The following is a 7,849-nucleotide window of genomic DNA, read 5'->3' on the forward strand; positions in this document are numbered from 1 at the left end:
TTTTTTCCTTTTCAATTTTAAAATCAAAACAGAAGATTGGTTGAAAAGAAAACTCATTCATAATTTTAATTCCTTCCTAACTTTTAAGTTAGTTAGTTCAGTTTCAAAATTATGTTAAAGTATTCGTAAGCGTATTTTGAGATAAACATACGATATTTGAGTGTTGATTGTCTTTTTTCGAGCTACATACTTTTGCAAAAATGTGTAAACATTTTTTCTGAGTATCCAAAATTGTTTTTCAATTTGATATCGTATAATTTTTACAAATTGTACATAAAAAAACTGTTTTTGTCGACCTTAATCTGTAAAAAATGTTGTCATAGGTTTTTCTTCTCAAATCTTATATTTTGAGTAAAGTCGTACCTAAATTGCTAAAAATTGAATTGATACTATTTAAATATCGCATGATTTACATAGTAAAAGTAAAATGCTGAAACATGTGGTCAATTATCATGTGCACTGGCACGTTGTCATTAGCAACGACTGCTGTTTGCTATTCAGAAGAAGAAAAAGTGTCAAGTGCAGCAGGCCATTGTTCGAACCGAGAGGCGTCTCCACTTGAACAACTCAAGATGAGCGTCCTTTTCCACGAGCGTCTTGCTTTAAACGAGCATGACGCGGTTGTCGTCACGTTCATTGTTGCTGCCAAGTCTACCTGCCTACCGAAGTAAGGATGGCAGCGGCAGAGGGTTATTATCTTCACCCCAAACGCTGTGCTTGTTTACAAACACTTGCCTGTGGGCAAAGGGAGAAGTGTAAGCCATGTGTGATGCCCCAACAAATGGGGTCAGTTTGTAGAGCAAACCGAAACCGACATGAATACTTGCAGTGACAGTCAGTACAGTGCAGTGTGTTTCATCTCAGCAACACACAACTACTTGCGCGATGGCGAGGAGAAAAAAAAACAAAGGCAAACAACCTCGCAGTGCGTTATCAGTGATAACGAAGTGAATGCGAGACCAGTCATTTCTATCGCCAGCTGTCTAATGTCAGTCGAGTTGGTGACGTTTCGCGCCGCAGATGGGAGCAGAGATTCATGTGCGTGGATTTTTGGCAAACAATATTCATTCCATGGATGCATATTTTTGCTTCCTAACGAGTTCGAAGTCCTTTTCTTTCCATCTAGCATCGATGAAACCGATCACTGGCACACCGGGAAAGGCAAACCGTTTCGATGGGAGAGTGCGTTAAGTCGTGTTGTTTTTGCTGCGCATCTTGCTTCCAGCCCAGCCTCTGCTGTGGAAGGTAAGGCAATGTTTGCCCCCCCGCCCCTCTTCACTCACATACACACATGGCCACAAAAAGTGACCCCGATGTTGTTTTCAAAATCATTTCGCTAAGCTTCCATTTCGGTGTGGTTTATTTTAAGCTTCTGCTGCCTACTTATTCCCCTGTTCGGTCTTCTAATCATCTTGTTCGGCGCAGTGTTGGCCCTAATCGGTGCGCTCGCCTGGATGTTGCAACACCAGGCGGAACCCGTTGTAAGCCGAATACTTGCGGCGCTGACCAACAGCTCGATCAGTGACACTCTGCCCGAGGACGGCCAACTAATCATCCAGTGAACGTTGACATTCGTTATCGGCTGCTTGCTGGGCCGCTGGCTGGGGCGTAAATGTGCAGCAGAATTAAAAACAAAAACAAACAACAGGTCCCGGGTTGCTTGTTCTATAAAATTACCACTTTACAAGAACTGCATGCAAATTCCTTCCGACGAAAACACACGCAAACGATGGGAGTGCAAAAACAGCCAACTGTGATCCTCATTTCGCCACCATCGCCATCGCGCTCAACCTTGACACATGGAACTTTTACGAATACCCAAACGGTACTCGCCGGCCCAATCCAACCTCCCCGAAGGGTGGTAGAAAAGTTCCCAACATTAACGGACCGGCACACAGCATGGACAGTTAAGCTTGAGATTATCTAATGCAAACCGGTCGGAGGTGCCGCTGGTCATCGCATGATTGTCGGTCGTAATTTACATGTGCAAAAAGAGGTAGTGTCCCATGGGCGACAAAAGAAGAGAAACAAAAACAACACTCAAACGGTAGTTGGTGCTAATGGGAGACACGAGGGGGAAGAAAAATACCCACCCCACGCACACACATTCTACCCACCAAAGGGGGTCAGTTTTGCATGCCATACACTGTAGCAAGCGACGAAATCAAAGGAAACCGAACCGACCGGCATGCGTAAAGGAAATTTGTCGCAACGGTGGAAGATGATGCGTTCGAGATTAGATCGGTTGCGATCGGCGGCGGATGGTTTGCCGATTCTTTTCACCGGGAGCCATCTTTGGCGTGAGAAATGACGCGTGCGATAGGGAGAGGGAAATATAGGTCACTCGCTGCGGGCGTGAGGCCATAGCATAATTACTATGCAAATAGTGAACCCTGATGGCAAACCGAAGATTAATGATGCTGTGACCGGGTGCCTGCGAGCCAAAAATTGTCTGACCCGGGGAAAATCGTGTGAAAACTAGTCACAACCATTACGCGATTAATCGAAGCAGATAGCTAAGCTATTGGTTAGGATACAACGGCATGGATTTTGGCGTAGGATATACTTTTCCCTTTTTGAAAGGGGAGGGGGACTAGCATTCGTTACGAAATAGTAAATAAACTTCTCTCGCCAATAGAAACCCATCTGCGGCAAGCGTCATTTTGACTCCATTTAAAATCACTTACGAACACTTCAACCTGATTTAGTTGATAAAAAAATCTTATGCTCCAATTAGCCGAGTGCATGCATCCTGGTTGGCATAAAAATCGGCACTGGTGTGCAATAATTTAACCCTCTCTCCCTCTCTCCTCCCCAGCACGCTCGGTTCTGGTACCATGCTGTCACTTTCCCCTAGCATCACCGTCGGCCCGTGTGACGGTTTTGCATCTTTTCTCCGCGCGGAATTACGTAAAAACCGAATGGCGCGTTGCCATTGCACCAAATGCAACGTAAATCGGTTGCCTGAATAACAAACAATCCGGAGGCTCCACTTTTCCGCCCGCCGGCCCGCTACAGTGGCACCGAAACCGTTTGGCTAACTTAAATCGAGCTAAGGAAAGAAGCGAGAAAAAATCCGGCCAAACCGACCCGCACATACATCTGCGGGTAGCAGTTTTAGTAGTTCAATCCCATTATTTTCCATTTCGGACCGAACGTCACCACAGCCGATGCGAGAAAATAGAAAACTCTCTCACGCGCCCAATCCGTTTTGGAGGATTCCGGTGCAAAACAAAAAAAACGCAGACTCCAGCAGGCAGGACCCCTTTTGTGCCTCCCCCTTTTACATCCCTGGGGCCCTCGCTCTGCCTAGGTTGCCATTGTAATTGGTGCACGCATAATATTTACGCAAATTGGCACTTTCTTCCATCAAGCCATGGCCACGGATTGACATGATTGATTGGTAAATTGGATGATGGATATCGTTTTAGTTGCTACTCACCCATATGTGTATGTGTGTGTGTGTTTTAAGTGTGGTTTGTTTCCACTTTAAACTTCGAGGCCATCTGGGTGTGGTCATTTTTCGGTGGAGAAAATTTAATTTTAAAGTCAAAACGCAACAGCAAAAAAAACACACACAGAAAAACGAAACACACACTTGATGGTTTCTCCTTTAGTAAATGACAAACAGATGCGGATAAGTGTCGCCGGCAATGCCTCCCAAAAGTGAGCTCGATTCTTTCCACATTTCGACACGCCTCCCCGCCTGGAGGGGCGTTGGAATTAAGCTGGAAAATGATATGTTTGCCCACGGATGATAATCGATAGCGTGAGTTTAGAACTCGCCTGACGCTTTTAGGAAGCGGGTAAATGGTTAATACGAAAACCGTTCCAAACTGCTATCCAGTTCAAGAGTGCCTGTTAACCCACTTTTCGGTCAAATCATTCAGCTCCCATCAACTTAACTTTCCACCACGGAAAAAAAACACCAAGGCAAAGACTGTACGAAACAGGGTGTTCAAAAGTTCCATAAAGTCTCGTTAACAAGTGATTATGGTCGATAAAATTATTTCCACCCCAAACGAATGGCTTCGTAAAGGTAAAATTACTCACCGGATCACAAAAGGCCTTTCTTTCTTTGTGAAGGAAATTCCTCCGACACGATCAGCCGAAGAAATCACCATCGGGCACGCAAAATAAAAAGGAAACATATTCATTACCAACCGCCGCTTGGTTGGTACCGGTCGGCTTGCCAATCACCTTCCACACCAAACGGTCCACCGAGAGGGTTGATCTCGGTGAGTCACAAAATTAACGACCACAAGATGAAATTGACCCCACACGAGGCGTTGGATCTGGCTTTATTGTGCACCCAGCTGGGCGTTTATGTTCGGTTCGTATAATATACGTTCTGCTGGCACGGTTTTCGAGACATTCGAGGGGACGTTGCCGTTTGCGGTGTTGCAATGCCTCATACAGGATCATCCCCTCAGGTAAATAAATGATGTCGATAAAAAGTGTGAAGATCTGCTACCCATCGGTTTACCTTATTGTGTCTAAAATTAATTCGATTTGTATTTACTTCAAAAGGGGGGAACGAATTCCCTTTGGTCTTCACGCGAATAACGTATGCACACAAATCAAAGTAAGATTTTTTACGATAAATTAAATGTTTTCATGGTTAGGGAAAAAGTCTCTGTTGTAGAAAATTGTGACGGTTTAAAATTTGCGACGGTTTAAAATTAATTTGTAGTTCGAAGCTACATAAATATATTAAACAGAATAAAATTGGAGATGTTGTCGCAAACAGCTTCAGTCACCATAAGATTAAAACAGAATTAATAACTGTTTTTATTACTTTTGATTCCCTTGCACACTGAAATTCTTTTGTATAATTACATATTGATTACCTTATCTATTTTTTGTTTATCCATTATTGTCGTTTAATATGTAATCATTCCTCTATATATGACGTCTGTCAAATTTTTATTTAATTTTTGTACTTTTACTTAAATGTTTTACTTAAAGTTTATTGGAACAATTCCTGTTTTGTCTGAAACAAACAGCGTTTTTTAAATCAAAACTGATAAGTCGTGTTCGAAATTTTTCATGTTTTCATGTGTTTTTAATGTTTTTTATTCACATCAGTTCTTTCCATTATGAACTGAAATAGTTAAAATAAATGTAGTCCCATTTTATCGAACTGTTTCTCGGGGAAACCCAATTGCGTTAGTATTTAAAATTGCTATAGTGTAGTGTTCCCTTTCGTACGTTTACGTCAGTATTTAAAATACACTTTCACCTAAGCAGTTTCCAGAGTAGATGCCATACAACGGCGATCCAATGGCAAACTTTTCCCATGGCTCTCACCAATGGGAATCTCGGATTGGACCCTAAAAATTAGACACCACTTCCTAGAACGCAACGATCGCAGGAAATTGCCCCCGTTGTGTTGGCTCGCAATGGCCGTCACAAAAACGTATGGCCATAAACATGCACGATTATGTGATCCTTCCACGGGTGGAGGGAAAAGGTACGGGAGGAAAGAAAAATCGTTTGTAAACTGAAACAACTAGGCCATAAAAAAACCCCTTAAACCATTGCGCCGCTTCCCACCGGCCGCGTGGTGACACGAGAAAACCATCCCCGAAACGGCACTCTTCCCGTCGTGCATTCCGCAGTTGCAGCTGAAAAGCGGAAAAATAACGCTTGCAGAAATGTAAAAAAAACACACACACCATGGTGGCCCTCGTTCGGTGATGGTTGGTGATGCACCGTGATGCCCGAAAGATGCTTCCCACCAGCGTCTTTCGGCCACCGTAAACTGTCGCCGGTCGTCGAAACGGCCACCGGGAAACGGGATTAGGATGGGAAAAGTAAAGCGTAAGAAATTGGAAACGTTCGGTCCGGGTGAAGGAAAAGCCCAAACGTTGTGGTGTTGTGAAGAAAAAAACGTCCGTCGGCGCATTTTCTTCGATGCAATGGCGACGGGCCGGCGGGAGAAAAAGTGCACCGTAAAGTGAAAGAGAGTGCAGCAGGTTGGCGTGGGTTCTATGGTGAGGCGAGGGTAGAGTGGAAGGGTTTTGTAAGATTGTATAACATCCGGGAGCGGAGCGTGGCCGGCGTCAAACGGTAGCGTGCCATGTCGGGCCCCGCACGTTTTCCCCCCTTTCTTACCCCACAGGTTCCCCACGCATGGAACCGCCTAAAATGGGGCAGCCGGGTTATGTTCGCCCGACGCCACGCAATAATCGGGCCCGCTTGAAGGTCGTTTCACTGGAGCGATGCAATTTGCAAATCAAACCCCAACCCCGCCGAGGCAAGGGGCTGGCCGAGGGTTACGGGGCAGATGGAATGTAGCTGTACGTGTGACCGCATCGATGATGTAGTTTACCGATACACTAAAGCTTCGTTTTCCCCCCCTTTTTTGTGCCTTTGTCCTTCAATTTCTCCATCGCTGTCCATTTGTCACCGTGCGAGTAATGGTAAGCTAGTGTTCCTGTGTTGAATTTGCAATATAAACCATTTTCCAAACTACTCCATTTTGCTCCTTCCATGCCGATAAGGGCAGCAAGAAATCGTTCCTCCCCGCTCCGTGCAGCTCCTTATGTAAATGTCTTCGTGCTTGCAGCGAACATCCAAACGTGTCGAAGGTGACGCGCTAAAGGTGTTCGTATCGAGGGCTGTCTTCCTCGCGGCACTTTGACAGCGAAGCATTAGATCGGCTTCGGTATTGGTGGTGCAGAACGTCCGTCGGGGGCCCTTGAGGAAGAGGTGGGTCCCCCCAGGAACGGTTCGCAGAAGACGGCCCCATGCACTTCTAAACCGATCGATCGACGGATGGCTGGATGGAGTGGATGCTATTTCGCTATCCGAACCTAATGTTTGCCTCGCTGCCAAATGCCAAATGTTGCTCATCTGCTTGCCTGAACGCATCCAATCGCGAGGAGGTCGTGGGTCGTCTCAGGTAGGTAGGGAAGAGCGGTGTGTGAGTGAGGGAGAGCGAGAGAGATCCGGGGAGGATGGCACATGATGTACGCGCACGCGAAGAAACTTGCCCGGTGGGTTTCCCCATCCCAACCTCTCGGTCCTCCCCCACCCCCAGCCCCTCCCGACGGCGCCACCGTTCGTGGAAGAAGTTGGAAAACTTTTTTATATTATTTTATTTTCTTCGCGCTCTTCTCTGCTACGAAGTGGCCCGACGATCCGGCGAAGTGCGACTCGATCGAGAAGGCTCTAGTGGTTGCTACTTCGCAACTTACTAACACAAGAATCCATACAAGAGGAGTATATATACTTTTTTTGCCCGTGTGATCGTGTATATAGCATAAGCCAGCGCTACTAGAGGATCTCTTAGTCGACAATCAAACCTATTTTTAGAAGAGCCAACCGGTAAGGTGAGGCAAAACAAAATTCCATCCAAATCGTACAGGTTTGTTCACCGAAAAATCACATCCCACTATCTTCCTATCGCCCCAAGGTCATCGAAACAACACACATTTTAAATCGAAAACCGGTCCGAGATCGGGCGTTAAAAGATGACTCACGGGAGGATTAACACCTGTCTGACCAACAATTCTGGCGGGCAGGAGGTACTGGTTTTGGAGAAGAAAACTAGAAAAAAAACCCCCACTGATGTCCAGGTGTCCGAAAGAAAGGAACCCCTTCATCGCTTAATAAAAATAAAATGCCCGCGATGAAAACATTAAAGAGTGTCCTCCCAAAATCCTCATTCCCTCATCAATGCACGGATTTTGCGCTTTCGAACCGTATTACTAACCCAATTCACACATTTGCCCCGATGATGCAATCGGAATGTGTTTCACCTACCCCTCTCTCTTCCCCCTTCAAACACGTTCAATTGTAGCGGGATGTGCATCGTGCGCTCTCGTTACGCATTCGTCCCCAA

The 7,849-nt window shown here is 45.6% G+C and overlaps 1 long non-coding RNA gene across 1 annotated transcript; it reads left to right on the top strand.

Annotated features, from left to right (window-relative positions):
• The first annotated feature begins 983 nt into the window (after nt 1–983).
• Nucleotides 984–2,654, top strand: LOC131272567 (uncharacterized). Its single transcript, XR_009180139.1, has 3 exons — nt 984–1,038; nt 1,127–1,245; nt 1,370–2,654. It is a non-coding gene; the product is annotated as an uncharacterized LOC131272567 (long non-coding RNA).
• Nucleotides 2,655–7,849: the final 5,195 nt, after the last annotated feature.

The sequence above is a fragment of the Anopheles coustani genome, chromosome 3 (genome assembly GCF_943734705.1).
Source record: "Anopheles coustani chromosome 3, idAnoCousDA_361_x.2, whole genome shotgun sequence".
NCBI classification, from domain to species: domain Eukaryota; kingdom Metazoa; phylum Arthropoda; class Insecta; order Diptera; family Culicidae; genus Anopheles; species Anopheles coustani.